Source organism: Cydia amplana, chromosome 27 (genome assembly GCF_948474715.1).
Source record: "Cydia amplana chromosome 27, ilCydAmpl1.1, whole genome shotgun sequence".
In the NCBI taxonomy this organism is placed as follows: Eukaryota; Metazoa; Arthropoda; class Insecta; order Lepidoptera; family Tortricidae; genus Cydia; species Cydia amplana.
In genome coordinates, this window is record NC_086095.1 from 5,825,019 (window position 1) to 5,845,627 (window position 20,609).

A 20,609-nucleotide genomic window follows, 5' to 3' on the forward strand; every position below is an offset into this window, starting at 1 on the left:
CTTTTTCATCGTCTAATTGTTTCAAAATGGCGCCCAGGCACTTTTAGTATATTAATAAACTAGCGACCCGCCCCGGCTTCGCACGGGTAACAAATTATACATAAACCTTCCTCTTGAATCACCCTATCTATTTTAAAAACGCATCAAATACCGTTGCGTAGTTTTAAAAATCTAAGCTTACATAGGGACAGACAGACAGCGGGAAGCGACTTTGATTTATACTATATAGTGATTTTAGTATATTACGTATTCGTTTCAAGAGGTTATTAGGCAGTATACTCGTATTCTAAAGACGTGTATGCTTTTATAATGCAATATTTTATGTATTTTTCTAGAATAACTTTCTCAATATACACATATTTAAATACTCTGATATTTCAGTCGGTCTAGTTTATTTTTAAAGGACGGTCTTAATTTTTTTTTACACTTCACATTGATTGTGACAACCCTACAGAGTTTCAATACAAGTTTCAGAAGTTACCTTTCAGGCGCCTCTTGCTTACTAACTTATACTTGAATCAGATCATTTGTGTATCGGTGCTAGTTGACAAAACCTTCAAGTTATATGCCTTACTTAAATTATAAATATATGTGAGACCGAGCAAAGCTCGGGAAACATATAAATACTCGAAAATGCGCGTTTTCCTCGAGTTAAGACCAAGCTAGATCGATTTTTCGCCCCCGAAAACCCCCATATAGCAAATTTCATCAAAATCATTAGAGCCGTTATCGAGCTCCGCGAAATATAAATATATATATATATGTATATACATACAAATTTTGCTTTTATTTTCGAATTTTATAATATAAAATTTATATAGATGTGGTCTTACTTACTTACATAGTACAATTTCTTCTTACGTCATACGTAGGGTTGCCAACCGTACTATATTATATAGTATTGTACTATATTTTGGCTCTCTGTACTATATACTTTTGGAAAAATATATAGTACGCTATAATACTATATTTCCGATTAAACGTATGTTACACTTATGTTTAGTATTTTATCTAAAAGTACCATATTTTTTTGAAATGTACTATATTTTTGATGCCCTATTCTGGAAAATACTATATTCTACCAAAAAATAGTTGGCAACCCTAGTCATACGCTATGTTGTAAAATGTACATACCTGGAAAAAATAAAACATAGGTTAATTAATATACGTCATTATTTTGACGATATTGCTTAAGTATAACTACTATGTAGTCCAGTATCTTGTGGTTACCAAAATGATATTATTTTATTGAAATAAATAAAATTAATTGATCTGTGACAGACATTTCTAGTTTTTTGGCATGGGGCGTTAATTTGATATAACACAAAATTCTACGATCTAGTCTCATATAATTATGAGTAATAATTTGTCTGTACAAACAATGTGAACTTATGATACATATTATCCCAAAGTAAATAAAATGAGAATAAATGACTTCAGATGTGGAAGCTTATAATTGATTTTTTATTCAGAATCCAAACATTAACATAAATGAATAATTAAATCACTCGTGTTCTTCTAATCTACTTAATTGAATGCTTGTCTATGCCAGCGGCTTTTAAATAAGCTTTCGGTTTTGAAGTGGAAGATTTATTTAAGGAGGCAAATAAGCACACAGACAATGTCTAAACCCGGGATGCTAGACCAAGCTAGCCACAGACCTGGGTCCCACAGGATGGATCTTGGGACATAGGAAGACCTAAACGGATATGAATCAATCAATCAATCAATCGTTTATTTGCAGATAAAAACATACTAGTACAATGCATGCTAATATTGCTAATACATTTATGTTACACATTACACCACCAATAATGTCAAAATTGATTACACAAATAAAAAAAATAAAAATCCACCGGAAAGACCTTGATACATTTTGTACAGAATGGCGGGAGTGTGCATTTGATAGGACTAAATGGCGCGAAAGAGGGGAGGCCTTTGCCCAGCAGTGGGACACTCTAATAGACTAATAAAAAACATCTTAAATTGTACTCTAAGAGAACGAAAATAGGGTTGAAAGTTTTAAACTGCTTCTAATCAGCCAAAGTCACAGGCGGAGTCACCTAGTAGTAGGTAGTGGTAATAGTAGTAGTATCTTACTAGTTTATTAAGTCTTACCTAAATGCAGGTAATAATATCACTTTATAGGTGGGTTTAAACAGAAATTATGAGAAAATTCAAAAGGAAAAAAGAAATGGTAAGGAATTTGTTAATTTAAAATAACCGTGGGTGCAATTCATTTTGCTATCAAGTTTATGAAGCGAATACACGAATATATAGCGAGTACACTTAAAAGCAAAAAAAAACTGGTTATATTGTATTTAAAATTCCACAATGCCCCGTTTTAATATCTCTCAAGTGTACGAAGTAAAATTGCGCCTGTCTGTTTAACAAAGACGAACAAACATATAATTCATATAATTTTGTATAATTTCATACCTCTGGGATTCTATAATAATAAACTGTTCCTAAACAGAATTACTAATGAGTACTTTCGAGTTACTTATTTCAAAAACGTCGTAAGTGAATTATATTATTAGTAGTTACGACTTTCTTCGTGAAATTTAAGAACATTTGATGTGAAATATTTTCTTTCTAGAGCTTTAGTAAAGTTAATGGAAATGAAATGATTATGCTAAGATTTGTATTTTGGCATGTAGGAATCTTGTTAAGCATATATATATATATATATAACTAGCGACCCGCTCCGGCTTCGCACGGGTTAACAAATTATACATAAACCTTCCTCTTAAATCACTCTATGTATTAAAAAAACCGCATCAAAATCCGTTGCGTAGTTTTAAAGATCTAAGCATACATAGGGACAGACAGATAGCGGGAAGCGACTTCGTATACTATGTAGTGAAGTTGTTTTCATTAATTGGGTGAATTCACTTAGCGCCACTTGCACTATCCCACTACCCGGGGTTAACCGATTAAACCCAGTGTCAAATTGTACTGTTGATGTTAACTCCTGGTTTAACCGGTTAACCCCGGGTTAGTACATGGTGCAAGTGGGTTAACCATGACGGACCCGCGTTAGCTGTCGGACGCACATTATCCGCCATTTCCCATAGGGCTGACTAGACGCCGACGCTCAAAAGACTACTACGGGGGTCTCTTAATTGGCGCAGTCGGTACGATCTATGCATTGAAAGTAACAGACTCTTTAAGTACTTTTTCACCGTCTAATCGGCAACGCCATTTTTCTTAGCGCTGACTAGAGGCCGACGCTAAAAAGGCGCTAGTGTGAGATGGCCCTAATTGCCCCCTTTATTTGACAGATTTGTGACGTTATCTATGAAAAGGGACCTTATTGACAATGGTGGTTACGCCATTATTAACGATGCTCGGATATAAATACGATGCCGCGCGACGCTGTGCGGCGTAAGCGCCATCGACTATAAGGTCCCTTTTCATAGATAATGCCCCATTTGTCCGCCAGACACATGTATCCCTATCTAAAGAGTATAACCCCTGCTCTCTTCTCTGTGACTACACTAGACCCCGACGCTTAAAAGACGCTAGTGTGGGATCCCCCTAATTCCCGCCTTTCATAGACAGATTTGTCCGCCAGAGCCCGTACCATGAGTCACTGACAGTGTCAAAACTGACATTTACGCTATCGAGAACGTAATTTACATACTATACATCTCGTTTGCACTAATATGCGAGTACGAGCGAGATGTATAGAAAGTAAATTACGTTCTCGACGGCGTTTATGCCAGTGCCAAACTGATGGTAGCCGTACAGACACATGTATCCCTATCTAAAGAGTCTAACCCCTGCTGTCTTCTCTGTGAACTCGGTGCTGTTGTTTCAACACACATAGCGAAGTAATTACAGTGCACCGTCTCAATCTCACGCACATAAATCCACTAAATCCAATCCCTGAGGCCATCACTTACAGGGGTGCCGTTAGGAAGGCGACACGCGAACATTTGGGCCGATTTTTTTTTATACCACATCGGTGGCAAACAAGCATACGACCCGCCTGATGGTAAGCAGTCACCGTAGCCTGCAACTCCAGAGGTGTTTTATTTGATTGACGATGTTATTTTCGTCGGATTTCTATATAAATTTGGTTGATATATAATTATATAGAGTTCCCTATTCTGTACAATTTTACCTCTTCTTCCTCGCGTTGTCCCGGCATTTTGGCCACGGTTCATGGGAACCTGGGGTCCTCTTGGCAACTAATCCCAGGAATTGTCGTAGGCACTAGTTTTTACGAAAGCGACTGCCATCTGACCTTCCAAGAGGGTAAACTAGGCCTTATTGAGATTAGTCCGGTCTCCTCACGATGTTTTCCTTCACCGAAAAGCGACTGGTAAGTATCAAATGATATTTCGTACATAAGTTCCGACTTCCGAAAAACTCATTGGTACGAACCGGGGTTTGAACCCGCGACCTCCGGATTGAAAGTCGCACGCTCTTACCGCTAGGCCACCAGTGCTTTTTTATTCTGTACAATTTTACCGTATGTCCTAAAAAACTTCGAGCTGAAAAATCGAAAGTCGATGACGTTGCCGTGAAAATTTCGCGTGCTCGTAATATTTCGCCTGGGCCCTGGCATGTCGCTGACACGCGGGATATTTGTCCCCAGTACATATATCTCTGGTTTTAGGCTCCGGTAACTAACGGTCTAATTATGTCCATGCAAAATATGACACAAAAACCAACGTTCTAAATCGATCCAGCCGTCTTTGATTAATTGAACGTAACGTACATAAAAATAGATATCCCGTCGAAATGAGAATAATGTGAATCTCCTTTGAATTCGAAACAGGAAACTTGCATTTTTGCGACTTGCGTTTTTCAATCGCATCGCATCCCTCATGAAAAACGCCCTTGTGTCGCCCGCCTAATCTCTCACATCTGATCATTAAAGGGCCCCCGTTTCATTAGTTAGTGTTTGGTCAGCGTCGGTTAACAGTCGTCGCTATTTATTACGGACCATCATTATTTAAAGATTCCTTATTGTTTTAGACTACTTTCGTATTTCAAAGATAAGGTGCAGGGAAAAAGATGTTTAACATACATACGAGTATATGGCACTCTAGTTAATAATGTAAAACTTGGAATATATTTCGATTAAGTAGTTGAAATTTCCCGCAGTCTAAATTGCCCCTGCACATTCATTACATTGATTGTGTAAAGGTGACAGTCCATTTCCAACCGCAGCTGCACTACTGTTCATTTTACTATGGAAATTGACAGTAACAGCGACACGTTCAGTACCAGTAGTGCAGCTGCGGTCAGAAATGGAATGTTACCCTAAGGATGCGAATAAAGCAAATCGCACAGACTACGCAAGTTGTTTTTAGTTTTTCTCACCCAAGACGGTAATTTTTCCACTTTTAAATGTATTCGAGGCTCAATAGCATCGTTCGCAGACGTTTCTGCTTGTTAAAAATTAAAAACAACTTACGTCTGTGCGACGCTTTATTCGCATCGCCCTAGTCGCCGTTGTGTCGCCCGCCTAATCTCAAGTTTCATTAGTGAGTGTTTGGCCAGCCTCGGTTAACAGTCGTAACGTGGCTATTCATTACGGACCACCGTTATTGAATTAAGTGACGATTCCTTGCTGTTTTTGTCCCAACTAGAATAACTATAGAAATCAAACTAGAGTTTAAAAACAGGCTAAGTGCGAGTCGGACTCGCGCACTAAGGGTTGCGTACAGTCGCCATCGCCATCAGATATATCGGAGCGGCCAAGGTGTCCACTATATCTGAACGCGCACTCTAACGCCCTGACAATAGAGGCGTGTTCAGATACTTGTGAGCACCTTGGCCGCTCCGATATATCTGATGGCGACTGTAGTCTGTAACATACAGCGTAAAATAAACTAGTAAGAACGTTTCTTTTAACGGAAAACACTCAAATTATACAAACGCGTGTTAATTAGTAATTAATTTGCGACGCCGTCTCCTCATTGCTCCGTCGGGAATCGAACCTGATAATGTGGATGGGGATGGCTCCCCATTGACATATTTACAAAATAAATATATGACAAAGTAAATATTCAGTAGTTACTTTAGAGTCGAGACTCAAATAAAAAAAAAACTGAAATATATACTTATGTACAGTGGGCCAAGAAAGTGGTCTACCAGTTTTGACAAAAGTTTCTGCGAGATCTAACGATCGCTAAGGTTGACTTTTCTAACGGAGTTTAAAGTAAATCGACCTTGTTGTCTCATGACCAAAGTAACCTCAACCGTAGGGTGGTTAGACCACATTTTTGGCCGACTGTACCAGACTCGTTAACTTATATTGTATTGTTCACAGAAGTGACATTTTTCTAAAATGTATTTGACCCATGCATACCTAAATAAAACTTGATAACTAAGCGCCACTTGCACCATCCCACTAACCCGGGGTTAACCGGTTAAACCTGGAGTTATCATGGTTACCAGTACAATTTGACACTGGGTTAACGGTTTAACCGGTTAACCCCGGGTTAGTGGGATGGTGCAAGTGGCACTATATGTATAATTCCAGCAAATATTTTACATTCATATCCCAATTTTTCTTCGACTATCACACCATATAATTCTCCACTATCTAAATCCCACGTAATGCTCTACCCACATTACAGTAAGTTATCTGGCAGATACCGCACGATAGATAGCGTATGGGGTTATACATATTTCTGAAATCTGTAAACCACGGAGGATGCTAAATAATATATTCATGTATACTTGGATAAAACTAAATTAATTTTGTATTAAGCAGAAACGTCTGCGAACGATGCTATTAAGCTTCGAAAATAAATTAAAAGTGGAAAAATTCACTGTCTTGGGTGGGACTTGAACCCACGACAACTGGATCACTAGTACAGTGCTCTGCCATCTGAGCTACCAAGACCGTGCCCAATTCAGCGAATATTTCCACGGTTCCACCATATAAAACTTGGATAAAACTTACGGAATATTGTATATTTTTTTACAATCTAAATCCCACATAATGCACTACCCACATTATAGTAAGTTATCAGGGAGATAACGCACGATAGATAGCGCATAAGAACGTTTTCACAATGTCCGATAGTCCGATCCAATTTCGGATGTCAGATACGATTACAAAAAATCTAAAAATCAAAGGTGCCTTGAAGTTTTGAATACATTATTGTCTTTAGGAATGTTGGAGCCGTGATTAATTCTTTATAGAGTGTTATTTAAATACTGTACTGTACTGTAGACGAGATCGTTTAAAAGGCAAGGGAAGCAATCCCTTTTTTTCGACAAACCTCTGTAATTAATAGCGTTTTACAACTATCCTACTTACGTAGGTATCTAGTATCCAAAACGTTAGTAATCCATATATTTACTGATTTATCCAGTCCTAAGCCACATATCTAGATAGACTAATAGATACCACGACAGATAGTGTAAACGAATGTTGGGGTTGTGGTGAATTCGAGGCAGAGGCCGAAGTCGAGGCCGTTTTAAACGCGAGGCAGGAAATACCATTATTTCGACAAAAAAAGCGTTTTGCAACTATCCTGCTCACGTATCGAGTATACCTGATCTAAAACGTTAGAAATCCATATATTTACTGATTTATCCAGTCCTAAGCCACCTATCTGGCAGATAGTATATCCATAGATACCACACGACAGATAGTGTAAACGAATGTTGGGGTTGTGGTGAATTCTCAATTTTTCTCAAACAACTAAATTACAGGCGGTCGCTGATAAAGATAGAGCCAGCGCAGTGTACAGAGGGTTGGCAGTAGGTAAATCTACTTTAGAAGTTATTATTGTACAGTCGCCATCAGTTATATCTAGAGTTGCCAGATAGTCGGGATTTAGCGGGATTCTCCCGATTTTAAACATGTGTTCCCGATTCCCGACAAAGTGAAAATTGTCCCGAAAAACAGCTTCACGTTATAAAACAATAATTTCAAGTTCCTAACTGTCGTCGAGCGAGCGAGCGACCCGCGTCGAGCCGTAATGGACAGAGCAGCTGACGTAGTGCCAATAATGTAAAATATCGTTGTTTTTAATACAATTACTTTCATTTGAATGTTTTTTTTTTCCGGCCTAAGTCCCAAAATCCCGATTTTTTTTTCCGATAATAACGCCTTTCGATCTGGCAACCCTTATATATCGGAGTTATATCGGAGGCGCTCACAAATATCTGAACCACAGAAAACCGCCTATAGAAACCTAATATTGGTCATTTTGTTCGCGACGCAACTCACCAAACTGTGAGGTGCGGGAGGGGTACTCACGGCGTTGCGATTGGTCGTTTCAAATATGGCGCGATGTCACGCGCCAGCGTAGGGATGGGACACGTTCATTACGGGCAGTGGTACAGTGGTACAGTAATTTATTGTGGTAAAATTATTATCAATTTAATTTAGGTACTTACAGTAAACTTATCTAAGAATATTATTGACTTATAATATTTTAGCAATGTAAAAATATAGGTACACCTAAACATTTTACTTAAGATATTATGGCATTTATATTTAAAGTTGTTCCCGCATCTTGCATTTTAAATTTTAGAATTTTATATTATTTCCACTTAAAATCGCGATCTCTTTCGATCCTAATACTTTTCTTTCCGTTAAGTTACGGTCATTATTTTACGGTCTATTAAAAACATAATGAAATGGGCCAAAAAATTAGGTAGGTACATTGTTTTTTTCTCAGTAAAAATGGAAATGGTTTGTTATTCTGAGTAGTGTCGCGGGTTCGAAACCTGGCTCGTACCAATGAGTTTTTCGGAACTTATGTACGAAATATCATTAGATATTTACTAGTCGCTTTTCGGTAAAGGAAAACATCGTGAGGAAACCAGACTAATCCCAATAAAGTTTACCCTCTGGGTTGGAAGGTCACATAGCAGAAGCTTTCGTAAAAACTAGAGCCTACGCCAATTCTCGGGACTTCACAAACCAACACCGAGTTCCCTCACACTTCTTTGAAGTTCATCATCGGGTCCATCTCGTGACCTGAGAACTTCTCTCCTAGAGGATTCCAAAAAACCCACACAACATATGCCTATCACAAACCAACACCGAGTTCCCTCGCACTTCTTTGAAGTTCATCATCAGGGCCATCTCGTGACATGAGACCTAACTTCTCTCCTAGAGGATTCTAAAAAACCCACACAACATATGCCTATCACAAACCAACACCGAGTTCCGTCGCACTTCTTCGAAGTTCATCATGAGGCCTATCTGGTGACATGAGACCTAACTGCGCACCTACGCAATTATAAAAAAAATCACCCATTTCGTACTTTAATACTAGAACTCTATAATGATTATACTACTAGCAAAAAACGAAAATACGTATACCTACTTAATAAGATAAACTACCATTATAATAAAACTACAGATTAATTACATTATTATATTCAATTAAGAGTAAAAGATAATCACAGTTTTATTTTATATTTCTTAAAATGGTACAATACGGTACGAACGATGGCACGAAGTCCGCTCAACTGACGAAACCATCATCGTCGCATCCCTAATCGTTATGTGCACATTGCATTTTCAAGTTAACGAAAAGGGATGGACATACTTCGCCCTGAGCTTACTGACCAGTATAAAATGAACCCCGCGGACAAGAAACAATTTTCAACGAAATAATGAATTTGACTTTCCCGTCGAAGGTAATTCCATCTGTTTTGTAGGTAGAAGTCTAGGATGACTTACCACACCATATTACGCTGCAATATCCCATGATTTCCTCAAGAATTCAATATTTTACAATTTATTTTCTTAGACACGTGCACACTGCTAACAGGTCGTAAGCTTGGTCGCTACTGATCGGAGCGGCGCGCGTGCGATATTATATTTGACCTATGCACCATACGGCTGCTGACCGCGAGTCGCCCTATAAGCTCTGTCTATAGGGGTTGGTCTGTGATCTGAACACACCTCTATTGTCAACGCGTTAAAGTGCGTGTTCTCTAATTTTTGAGCACCTCGGCCGCTCCGATATATCTTATGGCAACTGTACAGAAACTGGTATACAGTTCTTAACTTTATAGTTATGAACGATAAATTTTTCAGGGCACTAATTTTGTAGAAGTGACAGTAGGTTTTTATGGTGTTTCCCAGAAAATAAACCAAAAATGCTATCAAACAGCCAATTAAATGTATCCACAGTTATAAAACTTGAAGTTTATAATTCAAACGAAAAATCACAAAAAAAAATTACTATTAACTTACTATTCAAGGTACTTGATAAGGACAATTTTACTTTATTTTGAGCTCATCTATCAAATAAGGATGTACGGACGATCTTAGCACGAAATTATAACCCTCTTACTGTAAAAATCTGTGTAATTTGCCGTCTCCGCCCCCTCTTGAAATATCGGCCCGCGGCTTCCTAAGGACAAAAACTGCACTAGATCAGCGCCCCGCCCACAGCCCGTTGTTTAACCGACCTCGGGTGAAAAGTTAGGTTCTCTACCTTTTCACGTCCCCTGATCTGTGTTTTACAAAAAACCGGCCAAGTGCGAGTCGGACTCGCGCACGGAGGGTTCCGCACCATCAACAAAAAATAGAGCAAAACAAGCAAAAAAACGGTCACCTATCCAACTACTGACCCCGCCCGACGTTGCTTAACTTCGGTCAAAAATCACGTTTGTTGTATGGGAGCCCCACTTAAATCTTAATTTTATTCTGTTTTTAGTATTTCTTGTTATAGCGGCAAAAGTTTCAACTGTCTAGCTATCACGGTTCGTGAGATACAGCCTGGTGACAGACGGACGGACGGACGGACGGACAGCGAAGTCTTAGTGATAGGGTCCCGTTTTTTACCCTTTGGGTGCGGAACCCTAAAAATGACAATCTCATCCAGCAAATGTTGAATTGTACAGTACATAGAAGCTTGAATGCAATAAAACTGTACGATTACGCAATGTACTCTTAAAACGTCGATAGATAATATCATATCAGAGTCAGTGTCTATAAGAAACATAAGATCACGCAAATCTTGCACTATTATTGCTCCTCTGTACGATGGGCCAGCGCCGGCCACTCCAATGGACGCATTTATGCGTTAGAGGGAGCAAGTGATATTGCTATCTCATTCTACCGCATGGCTGCGTCCCTTGAAGTGGCCGGCGTTGGCCCATCGTGTAGAGGAGCCATTAAAAACAATCCTTCAAAATAACGTACACAAAATGAACAAGTCATTATATTTTTGAACGTCACAAAAGTTCACTAAACCTATTGAGTTTTACTTCGTAAACAATAACTCAAAGAATGTTTACGTAACAACCCAGTCCATAAACAAAAAAGCCTTTACAATATTGTAATAGGCAACTAAGGCAACAATGTTTAACCCTTTGACCGCCAGACGTCAACTGACGGCGCGGCTACAACCCAATATCAACCTTCGTGCATTCCGACAAGGTTCAATTCCGCGCATGACAGGCGTGACGTTCAAAAGGTCATATTTACTTACGACAAAAATGTGTTGAAAAAGCATAATAGTAATGACTGTGTTAAGAAGTCGACGAACAAAATGATTCACTCCTATTCTTGAAACTGATGTCAGAAATCTAAATAAGAATGGTTTTCTCACAGTTTATATTATGGTCGATGACAAAATAAAGTGGTATCATTTTCTATTATAGTCTTTCTATGAGATCAAGAGTTTCAGGAAATCCAGTAAAATCGAGTAAGAAATAGGAATGGGTAAAACATTTTTACTACTACGTAGAATATGCCAGCTAATGCAATGTGCCCTTAAAACCTAAACGAAGGTTATTTTACACTGATCTTCTCCGAGGCCACGGGGACAACGCCGTCCTCGAAACGTCGGAGGTAAATCTTAAAACTTAGATACGCGATTAAGTCCCGTTGTACAATTTAATAATGTGAAGGTTATTTTCATAAAACTTAGCAACCTCTTTCAAACCTCTGTTTTGTATCTTTGTAAAAATCTGCCTTTTTCTAGAGATATTTAGCGATGTGACAGACAGACGGACGGGCAAAGTCGCACCCTTAAGGGTTTGTAGGTATCTTTTTGGTACCGAACCCTAAAAATGGTAAAAAAACCGATATTACCGAACTATAATTTTTTCCTCTTCTTCGGACTATCAGTTCTCGTTGCCATGGTTACGTTCCCCTGGACAACTCTTAAACTTATTTTATGGTAGGTCAATGTGGATAATTCCGTCATAGGGACTATTCCGTCCACTAGCCATTTACGAAGCATGATTTGATAGGTGTACAATGTACAACATTTTTCAAAACTAATGTCTCTTGGAAAACAGGGCAGAATAAAGGCAAAAACACACTTATCCCACGTACGCAACGTATGCAATGCATCATGACAATCTGAACCCTGAAAGTTGTATGCTTAGAACCATACTTGTCATGCGTTGCGTTGCGTATGACAAGTATGTTTTTAAGCATACAAATTTCAGGGTTCAGATGTCATAATGCATCGCATACGTTGCGTACGTGGGATAAGTGTGTTTTCGCCTTTATAACATGAACTAAGAATATTAGAACAAGGAAATATGTACAATATTTTGTCAAAAACTATTATGGTAGAAGAACAGATAAATTTTTGGTCCCAAAAATATACAATGAAATAGAATGGTTAAGAGAGGATAAGAAATATAGCTTAATGGAAGCAAAGAATAAATTAAAAAAAACGCTTTTACATAAGTTACCTTGACTTCAGTCACTGTGTATTATGCTTTCTTTTTATTTTGTGTCTTAAGTTAGGGTTTTTATATATATAATATGAGTATAAAAGTAAAATATAAAAAAATACATATAAACACATTATAAAAAACCTAACCTATTATTGTTATTAATATCAGATTTGTTGTTTTTGCACACAGTACCTATATCTTTTTGTAAAATTATGTTTTGTAAAAGGAAAGTGTATCTATTTTCTGAGAATAACTTTAATGTTAATTTTAGGGTAAGCAATAAGCATAGCATGTTGATAGCAACTAAAAAGTAGGTGCATAAAACTGTAAAAATGAGCGCTGTCTCGCCAACAAACTGCATGTTAAGCAGTTTGGCGAGGAACTATAAAAATTATTATGTATATGTACCTTTGAAAAATAAATGAAAAAAAAAAAAAAAAAAAAAAAAAAAAAAAAAAAAAAAAGTGAATCCACCCAACAATCGCTTCTTAAAAGTACAAATCGTAAAGATCTCAACTCACATTTTAATAAACAACAACGATATGTACCGTAAAATGGGGTGAGTAGGTGTCGCGGTGAGAGTTGGGTTATGAATGGGGAGAGAAGGGATGAAAGGGGGGTGAGATGGGATTTTAAGGCTACTGCTACAAAAATAATGTATTCCAAATTAAAATGGAGCTATAGTAATACTCATAATAAAAAAAATCGATCCAACAATCTTCCAAAATCACCTTTGTATGAAAACCCAACTCACCCCAAATACGAGGGACTACGGGGTGAGTTGGGTTTTCCTGTTTATCGTCAAAGTTATGAAATGGAACTACCCAAAATAAAATAAAAACTAAAATACAAACGTCCGGAACACTTATTATATACACCATTCAGTTTGCATATGTAAATATAAAATGTTATCGAGGTTTAAATGTCAGTTTTGCACCTACTCACCCCATTTTACGGTAACGCGAGCTTCGATTTAATTTGATACTCGAGTATTTCTTTTATGTCTTTATTTGCAGTCATCAAAGGAATAGAAATTAATTTATGCGAATTTTAATACTTTTTTCAATAATTGTGGAAAAAGTTAATGGATCAATAATCAGACCAGCTATCATGGTCGCATTTTTATCACCAGTCATGCCATGCGTCACTTTCGCACTTACATATTTGTTAGAACGTGACAGCCATGGTGACAAATGATAAAGAGCCGGCCATCTTAGCCCTACAAACCATATTACTTTTAAATTATAAACTGAAATAGATTCCAGAAGGCCTACCGTGAACCACGTTCGACGTGTTGCCTTCCTGTCACACCTACGTACGAAATTACAAGTGCGACAAATATGCAACACGTCGTACGTGGTTCGCGGTAGCCCCTCAGTGGCGGCGCGTCAAACATATCCATAGGCACAGAATGAGTAATAGTATTATCATACAGAACGGACACGCACCGCCCCGCCCCGATTCGGATTACCTCGCCCGCGACAGGCCGCGACATGAATGTGTGCGTAAGTCGCTCTACTGAGAGTATGCCAGAATTCCGTCAGATACACAATGACGCGTGTACAGACGTGCCGCGCACACATATAAACGCAAATCATTTTTGATGTATGGCGTGTCCGCCCTGTGCCATAGGCAAGCCGGGGCTAATTTGTCTTATTACTTATTCTGTGACAAAGTTCAAAACGCTCTAAAAGATGTATAAAATATTAACATTAACAATATCTTATTGAAATGTTGTTGTTTTTTTCAGGTAAACAACATTACATTCATCAATACTTCTTTTGAATCTGAAGGGGGGTAAGTATGGAAAATATTAAACATTCTTTCGAACGTAGGTACCTATAGGTATATTACCAGCTAATAACCGCCCGGCTTCGCGCGGGTTACGCAAATCCTTAACTAATTATATACCTATATTTAGGTGGTTTATAATTGATAGATGAAAACCGCATGAAAATCCGTTCAGTAGTTTTCGAGTTTATCGCGAACATACATACACGCAAACAGACAGACGCGGCGGGGCACTTTTATAAGGTGTATTGATAATGTATTGGCCGTTGTTCCAGTAGTTCCAATACCTATACACTATAGTCTACATATCGAAGGTTTGAATTGAAGGTCATTAGGTACTTATAAATTAAAACTTACTTAAACCAGGCGTGTCTCACTCCGCGATTTCGTCGCTTTGCTACAGGTAGCTAAAAGTACATCCGTTAGGCCCTAATTTTAGGGAAAGCCATAAGCCGCGCGTGGCGCTGTCGCCACCTAGCGGCCATATCTGTGCTGATCGTAACAGACGCGTTTTGTTAGAGAGTGAGTCTTCTGTACTTAGTACTATTATTTATTCTGTGCTTAAACCAAACTTTTACCAACTAACCTGACATTTTAACCAGTTATCTGTAAACCGGTAAAAGTTCTAAATCAATGTCTTATCAGTCCAAAAGATTAAGAGTCGCTAAGTGAAAGGAAATTCTTACTGATAACGTTTATCAATTGGAAATCCATTAAAGTACACGGCTTGCGTGTAGGTTATCGATGCATTTGGTTGTTTATTTTATTAAATTGTACTTAAAAAACACCGATTAAGTTAAAGTAGGAAGTTATATTAACCTTTGCGGTGTGCTGGACAAATATCGGGGGATCAAACCTCCGTTGTGCTGTATAGAGAATAACTCGCGCTAGACCGGGCCGGGCCCAGGCGGAGCTTCCGGCGCTTCGTTTTCTATGGAAAGCACCACGTGATCACCGATCAGCCGTCATAGAAAATGACATGACGGACGCTTCGGGCGTCGGAAAAATCTTTCTCGAAAATCACGCAAAAAATGACTTAAAAATCCGTCATGATCCTTATAATTACAAATTACATTCCAAATTTCAAATTAATACTGTATGGTTTCTGAGAAAAATGGTCGTGACATACGAACGGAACGGACAGACAGACATGCATTGTTGCATAGCGAAACTATATGGGTTACATTTTACGGAACCCTAAAAACTGAACTCGGAGGAAATAAATCAAAATCACGGAACACATGCTAACCCCCCACCTTTTTAACCCTAAAATTAATCAGGATGGAACGTGATTCATATATTTGTATGCTATTAATATTTCATTGATATCCTTTCTACGATCGTGTCTGGTATACACGTGCTAACCATGTGTTGAGATAGAACAGGGATGTGTGGAGTAGCTATTTGATAAAAAATATTTTATTTAGTTTTTTTTTTTGAGTAAGTAAACGTTATGCGGGCACAAATAAACTTTAATTTGTGATATTATAAAAAAATGCAATTCACACGTATATCAGCAGTATGTAATTTGATTTGGGGTTTAATTCTTATATGTTTCGACATACCTACTTAATAAGAATATGATATGAAATTTTTTGACTTTTCTTCATCTGTATTCATATATTATGTGTGTCTCTCTGTAAATGTATTATTGAAGTTGTGCAATAAAGAGGATTTCTATTGTATTTAATTGTAAGTGTCTCATATAACATCAAATTGCCCACGTTTATTTCGTAAATAACTACCATAATGACTTGTTAGCCTTGTAGAGCAAATCTTTGCGGCATTTATTGTTCAATATTTTCTAAGAAACTACGAATATGTACCTACATAATTATGTTCTCAATATCATTCAAAGAAGGTATTCTTTAATTAGAGCAATTTAAAAACTGAAAGTCATTATGCTTCATTATGTTACATGAATCATTCGATGACTCCTTTTTGCATGATACATCCATCACCAGCGATTTTACATATTTTAGAATGGAGTCATATTTAAGCTTGACTTATTTCTCGGAGAGGTATTAGTTAAAAATGACTCCGCTTCGCCATACAAAACAAACCTAGTCCTCATTTCATAGCTGTGTTGATAAAGGTACATCAAATAGTGTCGAAATATTTACAGTAATGTTAATATCTAGAGAGGAAAATGGGGACTATGTTTGTATGGAAAGGCGGTCTTCATTTCATTTATTTTCTTGCAACCATGGTGTTTACAGGATGTTCATTTAGCTATAGTCAGTACATACATGGACCCCGCTAGGTTGTTTGGGAGCAGTCGTCTATTTTCGTCATATTAAAGTTGAAAAGCTTTAGCGACTCCACATATTTCAGAACAGAGTAATATTTTAATGAACACTCCCGTAGACAGATATAAAGAGCCGAATAACGAATGGGCTCGGGATACATTTTGTTATAAAAGGGCGTAATTCTTTGATGATGTTTGATTTACGTGCTAATTTTGCTTTAAACATATTATAATTAGGTGTGAAATGACTTTTATAGCTTGAAATGAAACCCTGGTATGTAAGCGTTTCAAAAAACCGACCCAGTGCGAGTCGGACTCGCGCATCACGAAGGGTTCCCTACATGCGGCCAACACCAATTTTGGTGCCTAGCTATAGTAGGTAGTTGCCGCGCGCTACGGAACGGACGCCTGCTCGCGCTTGCGCCACCTAGCGGTCATATCTGTCGTAATAGACGCGTTGTTAGAGAGTGAATCTTCTGTACCTAGTACTATTATTTATTCTGTTGCCGTATAAATAATTATTTTTTACATTTACCTATTATGAAAAGTTAAATATTTCAGTTGAAATGGTAATAAAATTAGCTACCTTGTTTAAATCTCTGACAACATTACGAGTTGGTACTTCTAAATAAATAAAGCTTTACATTTAAACTAGAATTACTATATTTGTTTATTATACAAAGAAATAAACACTCGACCTTTTGCGAACTTTGTTGTCATACACAACAAAGTCTTTGTTCTGACAAGCCTTTGTTAATACCTACTTGTAAATACTTTTTAAGTATCAAGTTACCATTCACTGTTTAGTTACTGCATTTAATTTTATATTTTATTAAGAAGAAAAAACCGGCCAAGTGCGAGTCGAACTCGCGCACGGAAGGTTCCGCACCATCAACAAAAAATAGAGCAAAAACAAGCAAAAAAACGGTCACCCATCCAAGTACTGACCCCGCCCGACGTTGCTTAACTTCGGTCAAAAATCACGTTTGTTGTATGGGAGCCCCACTTAAATCTTTATTTTATTCTGTTTTTAGTATTTGTTGTTTATTATAGCGGCAACAGAAATACATCATCTGTGAAAATTTCAACTGTCTAGCTATCACGGTTCGTGAGATACAGCCTGGTGACAGACGGACGGACGGACGGACAGCGGAGTCTTAGTAATAGGGTCCCGTTTTTACCCTTTGGATACGGAACCCTAAAAAGTGACCAAGTACACGGGTGGCCGAGGCGGGAATCGAACCCGCGTCTTCAGCTTACGCGGCTAACGTCCTGACCACTAGACCACCCGGCCACGGCGGTACTCGTCCCAAATTCTCTGGTGTATGCTATCTTTAAAGGCTAGGCGCCTTTGACACAGATCAAAAAAATATTTCTTAAAATAATTTGATTTATTCCTTCCAATTTTGTATACCTAAGCACTTAAACAGAATTTGTTTATGTTAAAAATTTCATTATTAATACAAGCTTCTATCGCTGACTGTACTTTTCTTTTAACAGGCAACTCATCAATTCTAATTACCTCCCCTTAGGGTCACTTGCATCATTCACTAACCCGGGGTTAACCCGTTAAACCTGGAGTTACCATAGTTAACAGTACAATTTGACATTGGCTTAACTGTTAAATCGCTTAATGCGCGTGGGCCTTAATGTAAGTACGAGGGCTGTTTGATAAGTACCCGTTTTCCAAATGTATTAATATCACGGGCCGAAAATATGTATACAATCGTTTTAAGCCATTTTTCAGAGGTGGGAAAATTTAAAAAAAAACAGTATTCTTTTGTTTTTTTCTCATTTGACAGCGATTCAGTGAAAGCGTGAACTTAAAATTGTGAAAATGGAGAAAGAGCAGTATCGGTCTGTAATTAGATTCTTGTTTTTGGAAGGAAAAACATGTGATGAAATAAAAGTAAGAATGCAAGCGGTTTACCATGAATGTGCTCCTTCTATGACAACCGTCAGATACTGGTTTAACGAGTTTAAGCGGGGGAGAACAACCGTCTTTGATGAGGATCGCCCAGGCCGCCCAATTGAGGTGACTACAGACGATATGGTTAAGAAAATTGAAAATATCGTTTTAGCCGACCGCCGAATTGAACTTCGAGAAATCGTTGATGCTGTAAATGTTCCAATCGAGCGGGTACAAAACATATTAGAAGAAAAATTGGGTATGAAGACAGTATCGGCGAGGTGGGTGCCGCGTTTACTCACGGAGGAGCAAAAACGGAACCGACTGACTACTTCGGAGCAGTGTTTGGCCGTGTTCAAACGTAACCCGAAGGAGTTTCTGCGTCGTTTGGTGACCGTAGACGAAACGTGGGTCACCACTACCCCGGAAATGAAAGGGCAGTCGAAGCAGTGGATTTTACCGGGTGAACCTGCGCGAAAGATAGCAAAAATCGTTCCATCGGCTGGAAAGGTCATGGCGACCGTTTTTTGGGATTCGCAGGGTATTATACATATTGAGTTCTTAGAAAAGGGGAAAACGATAACAGGGCAGTACTATGCCAATTTATTGGATGAATTTGACGCTGGGTTGAAGGACAAACGACCCCATTTAAAAAATAAAAAAGTACTGTCTCATCACGACAACGCACCAGCTCATTCGTCTAGAGTTGTGATGGCTAAATTAACACAATTACGCTACGCCCTATTGCCTTACCCCCCGTATTCTCCAGATTTGACCCCATGCGATTTATTTTTGTTTCCCAACCTGAAAAAATGGCTCGGTGGTAAGCGATTTGGATCAAATGACGAAGTCATTGCCGCCACAGAGGCCTATTTTAATGACTTTCCGAAATCATACTTTTTGGATGGTTTATTGAAGCTTGAATATAGGTGGAACAAGTGTATAGAGTTAAAAGGAGACTATGAAGAAAAATAAATGCATATAAACAAAAACAACTGATAATTTTTTTCATAAACGGGTACTTATCAAACAGCCCTCGTAAGGTGAGAATCCTCGTTAATCCGAAAACTAAATCAGAAAACATAAGTGATATTGAAAATCAACCCATGTTTTTCAATCTATATCCAAAAATAACCTATTTTACCTAACACCGCACCGATCGATTCCAATCTGGCAATTCGCATAAATTAATTTCGATTCCTTTGATGACTCGAAATAAAGACATGAAAGAAATACTCGAGTAGCAATTTAAATCGGAGCTCGCGTTACCTATCGTTCTTAGGGTTCCGTACCCAAAGGGTAAAAACGGGACCCTAATAAGACTCCACTGTCCGTATGTCTGTCTGTCACCAGTAAAGCGACTTACCCACACATACACAATGACGCGTGTACAAACGTGCCGCGCACACATAATAAACGCAAATTATTTTTGATGTATGGCGTGTCCGCCCTGTGACTTTGTCCAGAATGGTCCTTGAAGAAAATTAGCTGCTAGACAGTGCCCTAAAACCATGAATAAATATGTAGGTAAATTATTTATTTAAACTTTATTGCACAAACGAAAACTTATCGTACAAAAGGCGGACTTAATGCCAAAAGCATTCTCTACCAGTCAACCTTAAGGCAAAGCAGAGAGATTGAGATTTAATAAGTAAGTACTTATTTTTGGTCGCATCCCAGATTCGATATCGGATTGGACAAAACGCTCTTAACGTAGGTACTTAAATTATTTCAATATGATTATATAGTATAGAGATAAGACCATTTTATTTGTGTACCCTATATATTCTTTAGGTAAATCCAATTGTTTTTTTTAATGTCATTTGTAATAACGCCAATTATAAGCTTGATTTTTCATTTCGAAATTAATGTATTTAATTATACGATACGACTAATATTGAAAATGAGATTTTTCTACCTATTATCCTCTAATTTTTAGGGGGCATTCTTCGTTAATTAAAAATTAATAACAGCTAGAAGACGTATTAAAAAATGGTATTTCATAACAATGTTCAGTTACGT

General features: G+C 37.9%; 1 protein-coding gene and 1 non-coding gene across 2 annotated transcripts in view; both read right to left on the minus strand.

The window, feature by feature from the left end:
- Nucleotides 1–20,609, minus strand: part of LOC134660520 (uncharacterized) — a 347,206-nt gene that overhangs the window by 277,192 nt on the left and 49,405 nt on the right. The window lies entirely within an intron of this gene.
- Trnat-cgu (transfer RNA threonine (anticodon CGU)) lies at nt 17,901–17,972 on the minus strand. Its single transcript has one exon. It is a non-coding gene; the product is annotated as a tRNA-Thr (tRNA).